The following is a 22,756-nucleotide window of genomic DNA, read 5'->3' on the forward strand; positions in this document are numbered from 1 at the left end:
ACCAACCACGATCAGCCCCAGCCAATTAACAGCCAGCCAGCGTGAAATGCGTGCTGAAAAGATCAGTGCTGCTGGGTTGGGGGCGGGACGAGGGTGGGTGATGACGTCACCGTGGGCATGGATAAGCACTGTGAGAGAGCTCTCTGAAGGCAGACAGCTGCGTCAAGGAGCTGCAGACCTGCAAATAATTAAATAAAGGTGTAAAAAACTGCAAAGGCTCTTTCACACACTTCTGATAGATCTTACATGGCCCCAACATAGCCTTTCATTACTCTTTACATATTTTTCTCACTCTTTAATCTGTAAATTCCATTGTTCTATATGTCTTTGGAACTTTACTTTTCCCATATATAAAAAATCTTTCATGTTGCCAATATGGTCAGTACCTTTTGGGAAAAATAACCATAATAACCTTGCCCTATTTATCTTGTTAGTTGTAAACAGCCCTTTGAAACCCAAATAGCTCCTTCACTTATCTAAAAAAATTCTTCACACTCTACATGCTAAGACCTCATCCATGTGTATTCATTAGCATTTCAAATTCCTTTTACCCCAACTTCTTTTGATAATTTCAAGCTTGCAGTCTACCTAACTCTAATTTAATTAAATCACACAGACATAACCGCCTACACTTACAACCATAAACCTACTTTACAATAAACCACAATAATATTATGAAATTATTATAATTTTGTGACACAATGCTGCCTCATGAGGGTTTTTTCAGTGTTTAGACCACTTGGCAGGCATTGGTCAGAGACTTTTAAAAATCAAGCAGGCTTCAACAAATTGAGACTGCTTACCCAGCCCAGCTTCTGGAGTTCTGTCCAGTTGAAGTTAAAACAGCAATCTGCCTGTGAAGGCAAAAGATAAAGTATTAAACTGTCCAAAAGGCCAGAGGCTTGGGTCATGTGTCTTTCCTTCACCACAATGACTTCAAAAGGATGTTTATCCAATGTCTGGAATTCTCTTTGATTTCAGGACTGTTAATGTCTCAGTCATTAATTGTTGAAACAGGTGCCATCATTGTTAAGAGTCTAGTGTTTGAAAAGCCATTGTCTCAGCAGACTCACTGACTCTGCGAGCAAAGTTGACTCATCAGATGCAAATGCAAATGCATAAAGAGATGCAAATCTCCACAGTTCTCTTTGAAAATAGTTTGAACAGTCCTAGGTGAGATGTGAGTCTATTAGTAGTTCTCTGAGCATAATGAGGTGTGACATTCCAGAAACTGAGAAAAAATTTATTTTGTTCTTGAAAGTCCTGGGGATTCGCTCTCAGAAAGAGGGCCAACCCAGTGATCAGATGACTAGTAGCAGCCATCTTAATTTTTCATTGTTCAGCAGAAAAAGCCCAGTTTTAAAAATAAATAGCAATAAGGATAAAGTTTTAAAATATATAGTGGTGGTTTTCTTTCCGTGTCATAGGAACCGAACAGAGGACTGAAAGTTATGCAGAGAAAAATATATTAAGTATATATGGCTTGACTTACAGCAAATGTTTCCATTTGTAAGCGTTACATAGATATTGCTCAGGAACTGCAAAGCCATGAAAAAGTGTCATAGGTGGGACAAAATCATGACTAAGTTTAGCATGAAGAAACTCCTGCTGTTGGAAAAACTGTTACTATCTCATAGATATGTCAGAAGATCTTACGTTGTTCAAGATGAGTTGGGGATTCATTGAAGTCTGATAACATTATCTAGTGTCCCAACTTCTTGGTACACCTGATAATCTCTTCACTCATTCTCTCTGGTGCCCCTCCCTGTTACAGAGAATAGATTGGTTTCAGAACAGTAACATTTTAATATCCCTGCCTCATCCTAATATCATTACCAAAACCTGTCTCTCACAACCTCAACAGGTGAGGGATAATACTGCTTGATATAAAGAGTTTGATACTTTGGAGTGTATAAGGCAAGAAGTGACATGGGGCCATTGCATAGCAGGACCTCACATTTGGGGGATGGGGGAAGAATTTATAAGGGGTAATTTTTGGAGGCACCCAGAGTCTGTGAGGTCAGAGACAGGACTGTTAGTACAATTTGCATTCATTCCCAGTAAGACTGCACACCAATAGCAGAGCTTGGTCATTTAGTCCCTGTAAAACCTTGAGGAGGAGGGGGAGGGCTTGGGCTGCTTTGTGACTTATTTCCTGGCTGTTATATGATTGGTTGCTGCATCTTTTGTGATGCTACCTGGGGATGGTTAATAGCCCTGATAACACAATAACAGTGGGAGTTACTGTGGGAGGCACTGGAATAACATCTGACACTGAGTGAGTTTAGACCTTAGGAATAGGAAAAAAATAGAAACAATATGTTGGTAACGTTAACCAAATGACATGAATTGCAAATATATTCAAATAACCACAGTGTCAATATATAGTTTAATTGTATTCCAGAATTAATATTAATTATTTTTATTTTAAAACATTTTTTAGAGTGAAGAGTACCTAGAAAGTTGAAGTGAAATAAGTTGAATAATTACCACACTAAACTGGCTCTGGGGCAGATCTGATGGGTCATGAACCCAGTGTTGAACTGGATGAAATGAGACACTTCCAGTATGGTTGGTAAAATGAGGTGCCCTATTGGAATCTCTTCAGTTCTGGATTTTGCTGAGAGTGTGAGTCTAACCAGCTGCTGGGAGCTTTTCAACAACTGCCATAAGGCTCAGCCTTTGGTGTGGCAAGTTGACTGGAGCATAATCCATACGTAAGTCTTCCCAGTAACTCAACTGGGTACGTTTGACACTTGCATGTACAGAAATTTTCTTTTGGAATTCACCCCCAGCTGTACTTGAACTGATGTGCCTCATTGGATAGTGTCAAGGGATTGGTAGGCTGCATTGAACACATTTTGTATCTGCGTTGACTGCAGTTAGTGACCCAATTCTGAGAGAAATTTACACTTTATCAAATACGGGAATGTTTGATCTGACAGCATAGAGAGAGCTTCATGGTGTATCTTAACCAAGTTGTTCCCGAATCAGGAGAGTTTGATGGGATGGTGTAAAGTGCACGGGCATTATTTCCCCTTACTGCCCTCCAATTATTGCTCCAATTGTTCCACCACTTAATAACTATGATGATCACTCCATGTATGGATTTTGAAATCTCCTCTTCATGTTACAGCGGATAGACAGGTTTCATAACACAAAGGTGGTTGCAATAGTTCTGACTCTTCCCAATACAATTCCCACAAACAATCCTCTGCTGGCAAAGCACATGGGAGACAACAGTGCTTGATATTAAAGAGAGGGGGACATTGGGATACATGAAGAGGTGACATGGAGGCCATTTGGAAGATACATTTTGAAGATGGGAGGGTAATTTCATAAGACGTAATTTTGTGAGGCCATGTTCTGTACGGCACAGGAGAAAAGAAAAGCACTTACAACTCAATGGAAAAATGCAGGAGAGTGTGATTAATCAGACGGTTCCAGTGCCAGCTTAGCATGGTAATTATTCAACTTTTCTCGCTTCACATTCCTGGGTACTCTTCACTCTAAAACAAGTTTAAAATAGAAATAATTAATCAGACAGTTTTGCCGAAGAGCCAACACATGCACAATGAACTGAATGACTTAATCTGAGCTATATAATTCTATATTTCATACCTGAGGTCTCAGTTCATGGGAGTGCAGTTGGAACCTGGACTTGAGAGTACAATCTGAATTCATGCAAAATCTGATATACGCCAGGAACAAACCTTGGTCATGTGACCATGTAATACCTCGAGAGGGAGAGGTTTGGCTGTTTTGTGACATCATTCCTGGATTCTTTGTCATTGGCTGCTGGCTCCTTTTTGATGCCACCTGGAGAGAGATTAGTGCCCCTGGGTTCACATCAGCAATGGGAGCTACTGCAGAAGGAGCTGGAGCGACATCTGAAACTGAGTGAGGTTAGTCCATAGGAATAGGAAATAAAACAACACATTTATGGTAAAGTAATGCAACCTAATATGATGAATTGAAATTCAATTTACCATTAGAATTAGTTGCAGCACAGTATCTTTTAGTACACCAGTTAATTCCTGCAAATCTTCAGCTCAAAAATTGTTTGTCCTCAATGTTTGCTGAAAGTTTGCACTGATAAGGGCAATAGGGCTATGACAATAAAAACAGTGATGGAAAAACTCAGCAGGTCTGGCACCATCTGTGGAGTGAAAAACAGAGTTAACATTTTGAGTCCAATATGACTCTTCTTCATGATTGAACAGTTATGAAGATGAGAAGGAGGGTGAATTAAACAGTAAATTCAATATCAAATCATGTGCAGAACAAGAAGTCAAAATGAGGACAGAATGAATAGAGGTAAAGGGAAAAAAAGAGGTAGAAAGTTAAGTAAGAAACAAACATTTTACTTTTTTAAAATCCACAAAAATCTCCACTTAAAGGAATGAGAGAGATTCCACACTTTAACTAAAACAAAAACAGAAAATGCTGGAAAAACTCAACAGGTCTGGCAGCACCTGTGGAGAGAGAAACAGAGGTAATGTTTCGAGTCCGTGGACTCAGAACATTAACTGAGTTCACGGACTCGAAACATTACCTCTGTTTTTCTCTTCACAAATGCTGTTAGACCTGCTGAGTTTTTCCAGCATTTTCTGTTCTTGTTTCAGATTTCCAGCATCCACAGTATTTTGCTTTTATCCACACTTTAACTGTTCAGTTTCTGAGCCAGAGTGGCTAATTGGCAGTCATTAATAATTATTACACCATGAAAAGGGTACTTATACTACATAATTACTAGATTAACTTTCTGTATTGAGTTTAATGGGCAATTAATGTGAAAATATTTCAACACCCATGGGGAGGTTAAGGGCAAGATGATGTTTTTTGCAAAGATTAAAGCAAATCATCCTGTAACTTGTATCAATTGGCTAATCATAGAATATCTGTTCCTTTCCATAAGTTGCTGACTAATTTGCACTTAAATAGTATGTGTTGTTCACACATCATTAAGTCTTCAGCAAATCACAGCCCAATCATAGTCACAAAAATAATCTCATTGTATCCTAGCTACAGATTCTGAAGTTAATATCAATAAATTTTATATGAACAGTTTCTTGGAGTGAACAGGATATCAGAAAGGTGGATAGAGAGATGTCAAATGAGCACCACGCTAAACTGGGACTGGAAACATGTCGTTGGGTTCACAGAGCAGAACTGGTGGGAACAAAATCCCCAATTTAGAAAAAGCTGCAGACTGTATCTAATCTGTGCTGTACCTGCCCTGGGAATGTTCATTCTGACAGTGTAACAGCAGCTTTACTTTGTATCTAATTTATTACAGGGAATCAACTGATTTCAGAACAGATAAGAGGTTGTAATAGTTCTGCCTCATCCTAATGCTAGTTCCTCAAAGTACCTTGCACTGCCACAACAGTAAGGGGATAACACTGCCTGGTATAAAAAAGGAAGAGAGTGAGAATTAAAAAGGGGTAACTTTTGGAGCCTCAGTGCATGAGAGTGGGATCAAAACTAGTACTAAAATAAAATTGAAATACTGTGGATGCTGGAGATCTGAAAGAAAAAAACAGAAAATGCTAGAAAAACGCATGTCAGGGTTGGGCCTAAGAGAGTGAAGTGCAGCAAGTTCAGAAGGAGACTGGCTGAGTTTTTTCAGCATTTTCTGTTTTTGTTTCAAAACTAGTACTGTTAGTTCAATTTTCATTCATGCCCAGTAAAATTGTACACCAGAAACAGAGCTTAGTATGTGACTTTGCAATACTTCATGTAGAGGAGGGGTTTTGTGATTTATTTCCTGGTTGTTGTGTGATTGGCTATTGCCTCTTTGGTGAGTACACTACCAGTTACACAACTACCAAGGGGAGTTATTGTGGGAGGAGCTGGAGTGCCATGTAACACTAATTTAATCTAATCCATTGGACTAGAAGAAAGCAAAGAAAATAATTTAAAACAAATAATTTAACCAAATACCATTATTTGCAAATACATTAAAATAAAATATATTTGTCACAAATATATCACATTTTATTCCAATAACAAATTTCTGGATTAATATTAATTAATATTAAATTAGAAGTTCCTTGGAGCAGGAATGTCGAGTGAAAGAAATCAAATCATTACTGCACTAAATTGGGATGGGAACAGTTCTGACGGATCAAGAACCCGATGTCGAAGGTGGAATAAAATGAAAAGCTTCATAACAAGTGAGCAACTCAGCTGAGGTAACAGTCTAATCAGCTGCTGTGGACACTCTTCAACATCTGTCATGAGGCTCAGCTTTTGATGAAGCAAGTTGTCTGGAGCTTAGTCCATATGTAGCCTCCTCAGGTACTTCACCTGGGTGTGCTTGACACATTCATGTATAGATATTTTTATTCTGAATTTATGCCAAGCTGTACCTGAGTTGGTATGCTTCACTGGCAAGTATCAAGGGAGCTGTGTGCTTGAATGCATTCTGTATCTGAGTTGCCTGTGCTTGGTGAATCAATTTTGAGAGAGATTTTTACAGTATCTAACCTGGAGTGTTTGATGGGATAGTGCCCATACTGCCCTTAAGAGTTATACTTGTGGTTTTCCCTCTATTTAATAACCCTGAGGATCCCTTCAGTTACTGCCTTTGGCACCACCCCTTCCTGTTACTGGCAATGGACAGGTTTCAGAACACATAGGAGGTTGTAACAACCCTGCTTCTTCCCAACACCATTCCCTCAAACTCGTCTCATTTCCAAAACTGGTGGGAGATAACACTAACAGATAAGAGAGGGAAACTTTGGGCTGTATAAAACAAGAATTAGACATGGGGCCCATTGAATGGTTGGACCTCACTGATGGATGGAGAATTAGCAAGGGGTAATTTTGGGTGGCTCTGCTCCCTGCTTGGAGTTTTGGTACATGGGAACAGGCTCAGAGCCAGGACTAACTGAATCTGTTCTTGAGTCTATTTCTCATTCCTGTGTGTTAAAATTTGCTGCCTGACATTGTCCCTGAACTTTCCATCTACCAATTTGTACACACTGGCCGGGATTTTCTGGCCCCGTCATGGAGGGACGTGAGAGATTCGGCGGCCCAGCCAAATGTCAATTGACTTTCAGCGGGACCGGATGAATCCAGCGGCAGATGGGGCCAGAAAATCCTGCCTATTTTTTCTGCATATGGAAATGGACTTTAAACAGTTCTCTGGATTTACCTATTCAATTCCACTTCCTATCAAGTGTTCTTCTTTTCATAGCTGAAGATCCTAATTCTCTGGCATGAGGCAATAAATCTCATGGCCCCTCTCAGCAACACTCCCACTCTTTCTGACCAAACTTGCCTCCCACCTTCAGTGGGGAAACTTATAATTATTTTCTTGTCTTTTCCCTAACCCATAACTCTTTGGAGTTGCAATTACAACTTCCAGCCTCATTAGTCACCATTCCCGTTAAAGTGCAGCCAGATTGGAGTCACAAGGCCCTGGTTCTCTGAAGTACTTCAATATCATCTTCAGACCAATGAAAGCTTCATTTGACTGATACAGAATCCAGTATCTGATACTTGTGGTTGGAAGAGGGATCTCCTCTAATGACACTAACACTATCCTTGGATCTTTTCCTCCCATTGATAGCAGTTCATTCCTTTACCATCTTTATCTGTGAAGGAATGCAGGTATAAATATGGTGTTATAAGAGAATCCAGCTATAAATAAGGAGTTAGAAGATTAAAAGAGTAATTATACTATAGAGTAGGGATTAAAAATTAAAAATAGAGTTCACCTGCTGGAGAAAGATTTAAAAGTTTATAAGCATACCTAGGCATAATTGTGTGCTCAAGGACAACAACATCCTATGGCATATCCTCCAACACGAGACAATTTTGAAAAAAAAAACAGGAACTGGCCTTTATATCACATCAGTAAGGCATTGATAGCATGTAAAATACTACAGTCTAACAATGGATAGCCTTAAGGATGACCCTAAGTAACTTGATAACCAAATCCTGGAAACTGGGTGCTGCAAGGAAGTGACCACTGTCTGCATCTCGCAGTATCCTGTTTGCTTGAAAGATGCTGATGAAAAACAAAGGACGTTGTCCAGCATGAACATTCAACATGCTTCCTGCTGGTTTAGCTTTTTTCGGGTATGATTTTCTGGGGTCTAGTTATTACCATTTCTAAGCACACGCATTCTAGAGAGCCGAGGCTCCAGTTTATTAGCCAGTGAAAGTGGGCTTTGTAGCAGTAAAAGAAAGGAGAGGAGACATGACAGAGAATAAATTTGATAGTAGAAGTACAAGTTCTGTAGAATGTGAGATGAAGAGATAAGGGAGTCTAAAAATTAGAGTTGATGGAGAACAAAGGTAATTAGAACAATGAGGGAGTTGAAAAGAGGAAACATTAAGAGCTAAAGATGTCAAAAGCTCGATACTCGAGATAAAGAGAAAATAATTGGAAATAAGAGAAGTGAAATAGGCAAAGAGGAAATTAAAATAAAAGGTTTTGATATAATCTGTTGTTTCAAAGTTTTTATTGTTTGGGATATACCCTAATCAAAAAGGGAAACTAAGAAAGGAAACTGACCCCTCCAGTTCATAAGGAAATTAGGACTGAAACTGAGACTGGAAAACAAAATTTCTTGAGAGACAGAAACTGGTTGAAACTATATGGAAGGACACAGAACCATCAGAGCTCAGATGATGACCGCAGTTGTGCAGTACAGGCAGACTGAAGAAGACAGAGGCTAAATCCAGGAACTGAGAATAGGCAGATATACAGTTGCTGCAGCTGTTGGTGAAACAATGTCATCCAGGCCATTGGAAACAGGGCTGAGGAAGTTCTGCAAACGTGTGCCATTTTTGGTGAAGACCTTTCCCATGGAACTCTGGTTGTATGTTGCTGTTGGGTGGGGGACAGGTTAAATCCTAGAAGAAGAGCTGAAATTCTTTGTGAGGAAGGCAGAGATCTGAAGGAGTTTGTGACTGAGATTGATGACATGTATGCTGAGTGGACTTCCACGCCAGTTCATAAGGTCTGTCTTCATTGTATCTGCCATTTAATGTGTAATTTATAGTTTATAATTAATTGCAATTTGCCTATTAGTTCAAGTTTAACTTATGTTGATTCTGGATTTTAGAGTCCAGGTGGTCAACCAAGATACTATCTGGTGTTTTCTTTGTTTGAATCTAGTATAGTAAGAATTATTTTGTTTTAAACTGTGGAATTTTATGACTTAATTCTTTCAGTAAATAACTGGGATTTTGGATTTCATTTTTTAAGACAAAAGTTACTGGTCTTGACCAGATATCAAATGTGAAAGGTGTGAAGAAATGAACAAGGAACACAGAAAAAAGACATGCAAGCAGAAGAGAGAAATACAGGAACAAGATTAATGTGAAGGAGGCAGAAAATATGTCAGAGATGATGAGAGGCAAAAGGTTAGTTTAAAAAAAATGACCAAGAAGTGAAAGGAAAAGAGAAATAAAAAAAATGACAGACAAAATAGAAAATCAAGAAGAAAATGTAAAACAGAAAGGAAGTTAAGGCAAGGAAAGGTAAGTAGGAAATGAAAGTAATAATGAGATAAATAATGCAAGGTAAAATGTCAGTTCAAAGGAGCAGGGTAAAGAAAGAAAGCTAGGGAAGAGAAAACAGGAAACAAGTAGATTTGACTGACATGTCCATGGAAACAAATTGTGCAAAGGAGAAAGAAAGGAAAAGTGAGAAGTGATACGAAGGAAAATTAAGATGAGAAAGAAGTGGGGGGTGGGGGGGTTAAGAGAAAATGATGAAAGAGGAAAAAGAAGGAAATGAGAGGAAAGTGAAAAAAGGAGTTCAACAGATGAGTGAGCAGTGGAGGAAAAGAACAGAAAATGAAACCAGGGGAGCAGGAAAGGTAAGTATGAAGAGCAAAGATGGGGAAAAGAAGGAATAAAAGAAAGTGAAAGAGATGAGAGGAATTTGCCGTGAGAAAAAATGGAACAGAAAAAGGAGTTCTGAAGATGAAATGTTAAATAGGGACTTAAACAAATTAGAAAGGCAAGAAAGTTGTGGTGAAGAGTGAAGAAAAGTTATAGTAAAGTCAAGAACATGTAGTTAGTAAAAGAACAATAAAAATTTAAAAGTATGAGAAGAGAAAAAGATAACCAATAGAGAGATAAGTAGAATTCAGATAAGAGACCAGGTAGCAAAACTGAAACAGATTGCAGGTTAAGGTACAAAAGGTCAATCGAAAACGAAAGCTGATGAGTTGGATAGATAACAAGAAAGATAAGAATCGAGCAGAGGAAAAAGGAAGAATCAATGATATTGAGAAATGAGTAAAGTGAAAGGAGAGATTATATGGAATGGACAAGCTAAGAAATGAAGTTTGGAATTGAGAGGAAAATATGAGCATAAAATGAGAGAAGAGGAACTAAACAGGATTTAACCATGAAAGATATTGTGAAACGTGATAAGTAAGAAATGAGAGAGGTGTAGTGTTCAACAGGGAAATCAAAAATGAGAAATGAGAGGAACTGCTAAGGAAGAAATCATGAACAAGCAATTAAAGAAGAGAAAGCAAATCAATTAGGGAATGAGACACAAGGGGAGGAAAGTTAAGTAGAAAATGACAGATAGAAAGAGGGAACAATTAAATGAGAGATCTGGAGAATAAACAATAGGAAACGATGACAAGGGAATAGGAAAATTAATGTTAAATAGAAAGAATTAAGATGAGACTGATAAAACAGTAAAACTGAAACATAGGGTGGAATTTTACACCAGCGGGATTTTATGGTCCTGCCGAAGTCAGTGGAGTTTAGAGTGGCTCACCACATTTAACGGCCCCATTCCCACCACAATGGGGACATAAAATTCCGGCCATAGACAATATTTTTTATATTCCTTTGAAGGATGTTGGTGTTGCTGGCACGGTCAGCTTTTATTGCCAATCCTTAGTTGCCCTTGAGAAGATAGTACTTATGTAGTAGTGCACACTTACAGTGCTATTACGTAGAGTGTTCCAGGATTTTGACTAAGCAACAATGAAGGAGTGGTAGTACGTGACTAAGTCAGGATGGTGCCTGAGTTGGAGGGGAGCTTGCCAGGTGGTGGTGTTCCGATGTGCCTGCTGCCCTTGTCCTTCTAGGTGGTAAGAGGTGCTGTGTTTGGGAGGTGCTGTTCAAAAAACTTTAGTGAGTTGCTGCACTGTATCTTGTACATGATACACAGGGCAGCCAGTGTTTTCTGGTGGTGGATAGAGTGTACTTTGTTATGATCCCCAGCTGAGGTTACCGCTGGATAAGACTTGATCCCAGGCTGGAACCCAACTGATAGATCCGAACTTTTATTTGTTTGTTTATATACGTGGAGAGGGGCTACTGAACAGAGTCACAGAAGTCAGCTGATGAACTTTTAACAAAAGAATAAAACATTTATTAAACAAGAAAAGACGAACTATATTACAATACTCCTTCACCCATAACTATGCCTTTACAAATATATACAGATTTGTAAGGATAACACAAGTTATAAAAGCTATCTTATACTCTACTGTCTACAGTAAGTACACAGTCCATGTACCAATAGGCACATTGTGGTCAAATACACCACACTCTGAAACTAAATGACAGATGCTACCTCAAACAGATGCTATGGATCCCTCCTCAACTCCCCCCAGATGCTTGTCACACCATGTCGCACTGCATTCTGTCTTTCACACGAGGGGTTCCAATCTCCACTCTCCAAGACCCCACCTTAGAATCTTCTCCCAAACCGATGCTTTCTCTCAGACACCTTCCACAAGGGTTCACCTCCAGGGTTTCAAACTCTGCTCCTGATGTTCCTCTTCCCTGGGTCGCCACATGCATTCAAGCTGTCTTCCACACACTTTCTCTGACTGACTCAGCTGTCAACAGTACCACTGCTTCATAAGCCCATAGCAAAGGGCAGGATTTCCCGGTCGGCCTGCGGGGGTGGCAGGACCCGCACACCGATGCGTAAAGTGACGCGGGATGATGTCGGGCAGAACTCCCAATGTCACCCCGCATCATTTCAATTTTCAGGTCAGCGGGGGCACAGTTAGCTGTGCACCCGCCGACCTGTCAATGGCCAATTGAGGCCATTTAAAAACTAATTGCAATAGTTAAAAGACCTGCCCATCCAACCTTAAGGTTGGCGGGCAGGCCGGAAGCCCTGGCGGGCTTCAGAGAAAGCATGAAACCTCATCCACGGGCGTATGAGCTTTCAAGTAGGTTTTTAAAAGTTTAGTAAAAATTTAACTAAAAGTGATGGACATGTCCCAACTCATGTGTCAGTGTCACATGAGGAGACATGTTAGGGAAATTTTATTTTTCTATTTTTAACATTTTTGAATTTGGCACCCATCTCCCTGAGGCAGTACTTAGCCTCAGGGAGATGAGTGCGCTCTTTCGCGCATGTACTCTTGGCTTACGGAATCCCCACCACCCCCCCTCCCCCGCCCGCACAGGGAGCGCATAGTGCTTCCTGGTGGACGTCACGCTGGGCGGGCCTTAATGGCCCGCCCATGTAAAATGGCGGCGCACCCCCAATCGGGGGCGCCGAGCAGAGGCACGCCCACACACACACCCGATCCTGAACTTCCCTCCCAACGGGGAAAATTCTGCCCAAAGAGTTACAGACCTTCAGTTGTCTCTTTGGACCTTCTTGCCTCTTGCAAGCTGTCTCTTTAAACCTGAAGCTTGGAACCTTCCTCTCTGCCCCTCACTCTTAACTTCTCTTAACAGGACCTTTTCCAGGTTCCTGTCCTTCCTTTAACAAGAAGGTCTGCTTGGGACTTTCCTGTATTCCACTCCACTGTATTTTTGGGGTCTTTTCTTTAGTTTGGAACTCGCTATCTATCCCTTTTGCTCCAGTCTCTCTCTGGCAGCTACTTTCAACCAATTTTAGCTTGGAGCTGGCTAGCTGCCCCTTCTAGGCTGTGTCTCTGAAAAACCAGCTGAACTCCAACAGCTTCAAAAACAAACTGCCCTTTCTAGCTTTTCTGTGTGTGCCTGTGGGAGGGACCTGCCTCTCTGGAACCCTGTTGCCACGCAACAGCCCAATTCTTCCACCCTTGTTTGTTTACCTTAGCTGCAACAGTCATAAAAGCCTCATTAGAAATGCAAGCATCTTTTAAAAGTGAAACTAAAGCTCAAATTGACCTTTTCCTTAACACAGAGATACAGAAATATAAATCAAACTTAAAGTTTAAAGTTAAAGCTCATTCCTAACACCCACAAATACAAATATAACTTACGTAAACTGTCCCTATTTCCTAACAACATCCAGTGAGCTGGTTTATCCTGGATAAATTGAGGGAAGGTATCATCAATATTGCCATCAGCAGCACTTATTCAATAATAATTTGCTCACTGATCCTCGGTCGTTGAGCTTTTTAGTGTACTTGGAACTGTGCTCATTCAGGTAAGTGGAGAATATTTCATCACACTTCTGACTTGTGCACTGTAGATAGAGGAAAGGCTTTGGGGAGTCGGAGGTGGGTTATTTGCCTCAGAATAACCAGCCTCTGACCTGCTTTGTCCTGGTTTTTGTGGATAGGACAGACCTGGACTTTTCTTTGATGCCAGTGTTGTAGCTGTACCATAACAGATGGGCTAAGGATGCAGCTTGTTCTGCAGAATTATAATCAGGACGTTGTTGGGGGCCAAAGCCTTTGTTGTACCCAGTGTGCTCACTGTTTCTTGATATCACGTAGAGTAAATCAAATTGGCTGAAGGCTACTAATTGTGATGCTCTGGACCTCAGAAGGAGGCCAAGATGAATCTTCCTTGTGCTGTGTTATGACTCCAGCCAGTGGATAGATTTTCCCCTGATTTATCTTGACTTCAGTTTTACTGGGGATCCTTGATGCATCATTCAATCAAATGTTGCCTTGGTGTCAAGGGGGTTTGCCATCTCTTCACCACTGAATTCAACTCATTTCTCCATGTTTGCACCAAGGCTGAACAAGGCAGAACCAATTGTTCCAAGTGGAATGCAAACTGAGGATCAGTGAGCAAGTTATTATTGAATAAATGCTGCTGATGGCAATATTGATGATGTTTTCTCTCAATTTGCTGATGTTTGAAAGTAGACTAATGGACTGGTAATTGGCCAGATTGGATTTGTCCTGCTTTTTCAGGGATAGTACATACCTTGATGCTTTTCCACTAAATGTTTGCATTTGAATTTTACTAGAACAGCTTGGCAAGAGGTGCAGCTAGTTCTGGATTAAAATACTTCAGCAGTACAGCCAGAACATTTCCTAGGCCCATAGCCTTTGCTGTATCCAGTGTGCTGAGCTGTTCCTTGATATCTTACAGAGTCAAATGAGTTGGCTGAAGACTGGAAACCTGTGATTCTGGGAACCTTAGTACGGGGTTGAGATGGGCTCACCATCTTTGAGGATGGCGATATTGGCAGAGCTTCCTCCTCCAATTAGTTGTTAAATTGTCCATCACCATTCATGCACTTCTAAGCTTCACAGTGAACCAGGGCTGGATGTCTTGCTTAATGGTAATAGTAAAATGCAGGGTATGCCAGGCCACAAGTTTACAGATTAACTTAGAATAATATAACCCTGCAATTGCTGTCGATGGCCAACAGCACTTCGAGGATGACCAATTGTGAGCTGTTAAATCTATCCCATTTAGTAGGATTCCTGTACAACACAATAGAGGGAACATCAATATGAAGAACAGGGCCTCATCTCCCTAAGAAGTATGTGTTGTTTACTCCTACCAACATTGTCATGGACAGATGCATCTGTGACTTGGTGAGGAATTTGCAGTCTTTGGTATTCCCATGCATTTACTGTTCTTCTAGGTGGTACAGGTCACAAGTTTGGAAGTTGCTATCACAGTAGCATTGGTATGTTGCGCAGTACATGGCACACACTGCTGCCATGGTGCACAAGTGATGGAGGGAGTGAATGTTTAAGGTGCCAGATGGATTGCCAATCAAATAGGCTGCTTTTCCTGGACACTGTTGAGTTTTTTGAGTGCTGTTGGAGCAGTACTCAGCCAGACAAATGGAGAGTATTCTTCATCACGCTCCTGACTTTTGCCTTGTAGTTGGTAGAAAGCCTTTGGGGAGATGGGAGGTGAATTACTCACTGCAGAATTCCATTCCCAGCCTCTAATTTGTTTTTATAGTCACAATATTTATGTGGCTAATTCAGTTAAGTTTCTGGTCAATGGTGATGCCAGGACGTTGGTGGTAATACTGTTGAATGTCACCGTGAGGTGGTTAGATTTCTTGTAGGAGATGGTCATTGCCTGGCACTTGTGTGGCACGAATGTTGCTTGCCATTTATCAATCCAGACCCTAATTTTGTTGTGGTCTTGCTGCAGGCAGACACAGGTTCCTTCACTATCAGAGGAATGTAACTGAAAATTGTGCAATCATCAGCAAACATTCCCCACTTCTAACTTCATGGTGGAGGGAAGCAGCTGAAGGTGGTTTTGAGCATAGGACACAACCCTGAGGAACTGTTGCAATTATGTCCTGGGGCTGAGCTTATTGACCTCAAACATTTTCCTTTGTGCTAGATATAACTCCAGCTGGTGGAGAGTTTTACCCCTGATTTTCATCGACTTCAACTTTGCTCAGACTCCTTGATTCCACAATCAGCCAAACGCTGCTTTGATATCAAAGGCAGTCACACTCATCTCACCACTGGAACACAACTCTTTTGTCCATGTCCAGACAAAGGCTGTAATGCTGTCTGGAGCTGAGTGGTCCTGATGGAACCCAAACAGAGCTTCATTGAGCAGGTTGTGAGTAAGTGCTGCTTGACAGGACTGTCGACTGTACCTTCCTTCACTTTGCTGGTTATTGACGGTAGACTAATAGCGAGGTAATTGGCTAATTGCAATTGTTCTGGTATTTTTGTGGACAGAATCCACTTGCAAAATTTTCCACTAAGATAAAAGCAAAATACTGCGGATGCTGGAAATCTGAAACAAAAACAAAAATTGCTGGAAAAACTCAGCAGTTCTGACAGTATCTGTGGAGAGAAAGAGTTAAGGTTTCGAGTCCAGATGACTCATCTTCAGAACTTTGTTAGTTAGATGCCAGTGTTGTAGATGTACCGGAACAGCTTGGCTAAGGGCACAGATGATTTTGCAGCACACATCTTTAGCCATGTAGCCTGGATGCTGTTCAGCACAGTAACCTTTACTGTATCCAGATTGCTCTGCCATTTTTTGATATGCTGGGTGAATTACTTGGCTGAAGACTGGCATCCGTAATCCTGTAAAACCCAGGAGGAGGCCGAGATGGATCATCCACTTGACAGTTCGGCTGAAGATGGTTGTGAACATGTCAACCTTGTCTTTTGTACTTCCATGCTAGGTTCCGCTACCATTAAGGATGCAGATGATCATGGATCCTCCTCCTCCTTTTAGTTGTTTATTGTTCACCAGCATTCATGGCTGGATGTGACAGAACTACAGAGCTTTGTCCTGATCAAAACAAAAACAGAATTCCCTGGAAAAACTCAGCAGGTCTGGCAGTATTGGCGGAGAAGAAATCAGTTAACGTTTCGAGCCTTCATGGCCCTTCGGCAGAACTGAAGCATAGTTAGAAGAAGGGAGAAATATAAATTGGTTTAAGGTGGGGGGGCGGGGGGGGGGGGGGGGGGGGGGGTGGTGGGGGGAGAGAGAGACACATTGAGGGTGTGGTGATTGTGGAGATGAGCAGATAATCAAAAGATGTCACAAACAAAAGGGTCAAAGAGGTGTTTTGTCTGAGAAAAGTGCTAATTAAGAATGGAGGACAGGATATTCAAAGTACAGCTCTAGTGGGGGTGGGGTGGAAAGGCTAACAAGGTTTTAGTTTTAGATTTAAAAATAATGGAAATAGGTGGGGAAAGAAGAATCTATATAAATTATTGAAAAAAAAAAGCGGTGGGGGGGGGGGGGGGGGGGGGGAGAAACGGGGTGGGGATGGGGGGAGGGGGAGTTTAAGATCTAAAGTTGTTGAATTCAATATTCAGCCCGGAAGGCTGTAAAGTGCCTAGTCGGAAGATGAGGTGCTGTTCCTCCAGTTTGCGTTGGGCTTCACTGGAACAATGCAGCAAGCCAAGGATGGACATGTGGGCAAGAGAACAGGGTGGAGTGTTAAAATGGCAAGCGACAGGGAGGTTTGGGTCTTTCTTGCGGACAGACCGCAGGTGTTCCACAAAACGGTCGCCCAGTTTGCGTTTGGTCTCTCCAATGTAGAGGAGACCGCATTGGGAGCAACGAATGCAGTAGACTAAGTTAGGGGAAATGCAAGTGAAATGCTGCTTCACTTGAAAGGAGTGTTTGGGCCCTTGGACGGTGAGGAGAGAGGAAGTGAAGGGGCAGGTGTTGCATCTTCTGCGTGGGCATGGGGAGGTGCCATAAGTGGGGGTTGAGGAGTAGGGGGTGATGGAGGAGTGGACCAGGGTGTCCCGGAGGGAACGATCCCTACGGAATGCCGTCAGGGGGGGTGAAGGGAAGATGTGTTTGGTGGTGGCATCATGCTGGAGTTGGCGGAAATGGCGGAGGATGATCCTTTGAATGCGGAGGCTGGTGGGGTGATAAGTGAGGACAAGGGGGACCCTATCATGTTTCTGGGAAGGAGGAGAAGGCGTGAGGGAGGATGCGCGGGATATGGGCCGGACACGGTTGAGGGCCCTGTCAACGACCGTGGATGGAAAACCTCGGTTAAGGAAGAAGGAGGACATGTCAGAGGAGCTGTTTTTGAAGGTAGCATCATCAGAACAGATGCGACGGAGGCGAAGGAACTGAGAGAATGGGATGGAGTCTTTACAAGAAGCGGGGTGTGATTAATTTCATACTGCTTCCATCTGATTAGTTAAGGAGTGAAGCCGGCTGACGAGGGCCCTGAACCATGAGGAAGGATTTGGCCCTTTATGAAACTTCTTCTTTAAGAGGTTTCAAAAACTTCATCTTCAAAAGGCATTGCAACTGGAGGAGAGAGAGGCTTTCCTCGCCTAGCTGAGCAAAAATGATGAGATCCGAGAGGTAGAGAAAACTGAAAGAAGTTCTGGGGTCTTGTTTTGCATTGTGTGATTTATAAAAGACATTTGAAACTTGGATTTTTTCAAGGACTAATAGTAGGAGAAAGGAGATTTTGAGACAGAGGCTGGGCAGCAGGAGCTAATACAGTTGCTTACTTAGTTTACTCACATCCCAGATGCATGGAATCCCTTGCAATGTTATCAGCTTTCACTCTCAGCAACTTGTCACACAAAAAATGTAAAAATCAAAACATACACAGGCAAGCCTATTTAATGTCAGAGATCATTTGGATGCCCAACTATGGCAAATTATGGCACAATATTTTTAAATGGTGTGACGAAAAGACGTTAGAAGGTTCATGAATGTAAAGTTAAAAGCTATTGATTGCTATTGGAGTGAATTCTGATGAATAATGTGAAAAACATGAATAAAAATCAAACATATCTCCTTCATAATTATCTTTCTGTCTCCTTGTTGCCCCTCAATGGCTCAATAATCCAATGCCTCCAACAGTTCTAATGAAATGTCACCGACCTGAAAAGTTAATTTTGTTCCTCTCTTCAAAGGTTCTTCCCACATTCTGAATATTGCGATGATTTTCTGGTGGTTACACCACTTGTTTTATAGACCACTTTCTGGAGTAAGTCTTAGGCTTAGTGCTCCTGAACTTAAACGGCAGGATTTTCAGCTCGGTGTGCGGGCGCTCGCCTGACATGCACGAGTCTAAAATAGTGCGCGATGGCGTTGGTTGAACAATTGATTTAAAAGACGTCAGCTCCCTGAGGCAGCTCTGTGCCTTCAGAAAGCTTTCAAAGCACACTCCCCAGTGCCTGCGCTGACTTCAGCGCTCACCCTCCTACACCCCACACCCAGGCAGCACTGAGCATTTCAGTGTGAATTGGCCAGCAAGCGTGAAATCGTGGTTGGGGCCCGATCGCGGGCAGCGGACCGTTGTGCGGCCGCTCCCAGGCCACTGCCCGTGCTCACTTGCCCAAAGAGTTTGAGACCCACCTCAGGAAACCCTAGTGAATAGATACTAGAAAATGGCCTCTAAATACTGGGTTGACATCTAATCGGGTAGTAACAACTGGATGGAGATCACTGGCTTGGTGGTAATAATCTTGCCCAAGTCAGAAAAATGGGTTTGGATTTTCACTGCAGTACTGTTGTTCTTCAATGGTCTGTACATAGTGGGCGTTCCACGTCTTTCTGCAGATCCAAAATTTTTGCGCCTTTTGTTACCGGCCCTTCCCGCCCTACAAGATGGACAGTGCCATTCTGTCTTTAACAGTGCTCTCTATGGCTGTTGCCAATTCTAATGCCTTACTGAAGCCTAGATTAGTTTCAGGTAGCAATCGCTTTTGAATAGCATCATCCCTGATTCCGCATATCAATCGGTCTCTCAACATGCCATCAATTGAAGTTCCAAACTCACAATGTTCCATTAATTCCTTTAAAGCAGCTATATAGCCATCAATTGTCTCTCCTGGAAGCCTATTCCTCAAATTAAATTTTAAGCGTTGCATAGTGACCGAGGGCTTGGGCTTCAGGTGGGTTTTTACAATAATTACTAACTTGTTGAAAATCTTCGTATCGGGGATGTTAGGTGAGGTGAGGCTGCAGATCAGCCCATACGTTTTGCTCCTGCATGTGGATGAAAGAATCGCCCCATTTTTGTCCACCCCTGCAATGTCGTTAGCAGTAAAGAAGAACGCTAGGCGTTCGACATAATGAGACCAGTTGTCGGAAGCAGGGTCAAATGGTTCAAGATGCCTAAACCACGGCATAGTTTATGACTAAGGAGACTGCGCTTTCAAACAGCTTTCAAGGTAGTGGCAAAGTAATGTAACTGGCTTACTGCGGCTTTCTTGATTGCTGCCAATTGATCCGGTTTATCCTCGTTGTCAGTTTTGTGTTTTTGGTTATCAGGTTGTCCAGCGAACGCTAGCTGCGCCCTTGATATTAATACATTAGTTGGTGCTTGAAACAATACAGGCAGAGAGATCAATTAACTGAACAAACACTGGCAATTTATTGGAACTAAGAACAGAGCACTAACACCATGTATACTTCTTCAATCACCTCCAGCTCTAGACTTACAGGTACCCAAGAAGCCTGTGCTGTGTAGCGATTGGTCAATACAGTCACATGGTCAACTAACTACATTCTCTTAAAGGTACATGGCACTCCACTTTACCACAGCCAGGGTTCAAACAAGTTGAACATTTTTGGTTTCCAATTCAATCCTTCGAGAAACTTTGATTGTTCTTTGATGTTTTTTCATTGGCTTCTTAGATGGCATTCTTCCTTTATAGGTTTGTGTATTTGTATACCCAGATTCCTCTGTTCCTTTTTTAGACACCTAGGACTAGATTTTCACAGAATCTTTCCTTTAAAGATGGCGGTCAGGACCCTGATGCAGAAGTCCCGTCCCCATTTCTGACATATCCAATTTTTGCTGGCAGGCATGCTTTACACAGGCAGGAAACCTGAACTCAGCAGTGCCATTTAAGCTTGGTGCTGAGTTCAATCAGACCACACTTTGGCTGTTCCAAGGGCCTTAACTCACAAATTGATGGAATAGATGTAAATGCACTTGACAGGCAGATACGATCTTTTTAAGTGTCATGAGCTGAAGTTTTTAAAAAAATTCCCTGCTCTTTAAGCTTGAAAACAAATAAGCTAAAGTCAGTGAGAATTTTTTAAAAAACTGTATGCTGGACAGCTTTGATAGAAAAGAAAAAACATGACCACCTGTCCTGCCATTTCAATTGAGTTCTTTGTTGACATTTCCCAAGGGCTCTTATTATGACATTATGAATGCTTGGCTATGTTTTAAAAGCTACAAAAGCATTGGCTGCGATTTTCTGTGCCCAATGGTATTGGGCTTGTTCAGTGGTATGAGCAGACAATATGGCGTGATCGGTTTCACGATGGCATGAAACCCAGTTCACGATCGTCCACTGAGTCCGCCAACAACGGGCTGCATTTCCCACCATCGGACATCAGGAACCTCATTGTAATACATCTGCATTATTATTATCATTATTAGGCCAGCACATCAGAATCATCCCCCGCACTGGATCGTCTATCACGCTGACGTGTTTCACAACAGCATATAAAAGGTGTGCACTTGGCAGGCTGCACTTTGAGGGGAACTCGGAGGTGAGAACACAGCAACGATGTGCAGCACTCGCTCGGGCCACCTGTTAGACTTCAAGCTTGAGGAGCATTGAGGGAGGTCCAGTGTAGCCCTGCCGTTGAGGCGCCTTGCGGGGGGGTGGTGGGGAGGGGTCAAGGGTAGCCCTGCCGTTGATGCAACTTATGGGGGGAGGGCAAGGGCAGTCCTGACGTTGAATATAGCGAACAAGCATTTGAAATGGGTGATAGGGTGGGTGAGGGAAGCAGCCACGCATTAGGGAAACCTGTATAAAGTGACCATTCCTCTGTAGTTCAGGCGCAGCACATTAATCTGATTGGAATCGGGCTTCCAGCTTATCTGCCCACTCAAGCAACGCAGGGGCGTCAAAGTGCTCCAGAGCTTTTCAACGCCTCCCCCCCCCAACCCCCCAACATCCCACCCTCCCCCGGCCGCCCACCTCCTGCCCATGACACAGACTGCAAAGTCATGAGCATTTTATTGGACTGCAGAACAGTTGGATGACTGCACATGTTGTATAATCTCCTTGCTAAATCTGACCATGGAACAGTCACTGCTGCAGGTGCTCACAGCCCTTTTCAATGTCAGAATCCTGGTTTGGACCAGTCTCTCTAATGGTTCAAGCTAACAGTGCAGCCTTGCAAAGAGGGTTAGGAGAATGTCTGCTCCTGAGCTGAGAGCACAGCATGCAGTCCAATGGCAAAGCTGCCACCAATCGATTGGGTGGAGTGGGGCAGAAGTGGGTGGGGTTTCAGGCAGCCTTGCAGTGCATTAATCTCTAGCTATCTAAGTGGTGGCCAGAACTCTCTGGGAAGCATTATGTGGCTTTCACACTTAAGCATGGTGGTACTAAGAACCTCTCCTGGTTACCACATGTCTCCCTCTTACACCATGCAGGAGGAGTACATCAGGATTATGGAGCCTGGTGAACTAGCTGTATGCCTGATGGCCTACAGAGAGTGAAGACGACAGAGGAGAGAGAGACAGAGGCTTTTGGCTCTGCAGAGGCAGGAGCAGAACCCTCGGGAAGAAGGGGTGATGATCCCGCACACGCTGCTGAAGAGCCACAGCGAGCCATCGCTGGTTGGCGCCTAGCGACACCCAGGGTTTGTAGATGCCACCTTTCATTCCTGCAGATGACCCATAACCAGTGTTGCCGAAGACTGCGCATGTATAGGGAACTGGTCAGTCACATCTGCCACCTGCTGCAGGATTTGGCACCACGGGAGGACATCCACTGCCAGTGGCCATGAAAGTGATTGCGGCAATTAATTTCCATGCTGGTGGCTCCTTTCAGGGCTCCACAGGTGTCATCTGCAGGACCTCACAGTGCCTCCACCCACAAATGCATCTATGAGGTCATGGATGCTGTCTTCTCCATAGCACACAACTTTGTGCATTTCGCCCGGGACCAGGACAGCCAGGATGCAAGGGCCATCGGATTAGCCCTGATCTCGGGATTCCCACAGGTGCAGGGTGTGATTGACTGCACTTATATGGCGTTCAGGTCTCTGTCATTACACTCGGCGGACTTCATCAACCGCAAGGGCTTCCACTCGCTGGTGTGCGACCACCAGGAATGGATCCTGCAGGTGTGCGCACATTTTCCAGGGAGCGTGCATTACGCCAACATCC

This window comes from Cetorhinus maximus, chromosome 21 (genome assembly GCF_964194155.1).
Source record: "Cetorhinus maximus chromosome 21, sCetMax3.hap1.1, whole genome shotgun sequence".
In the NCBI taxonomy this organism is placed as follows: domain Eukaryota; kingdom Metazoa; phylum Chordata; class Chondrichthyes; order Lamniformes; family Cetorhinidae; genus Cetorhinus; species Cetorhinus maximus.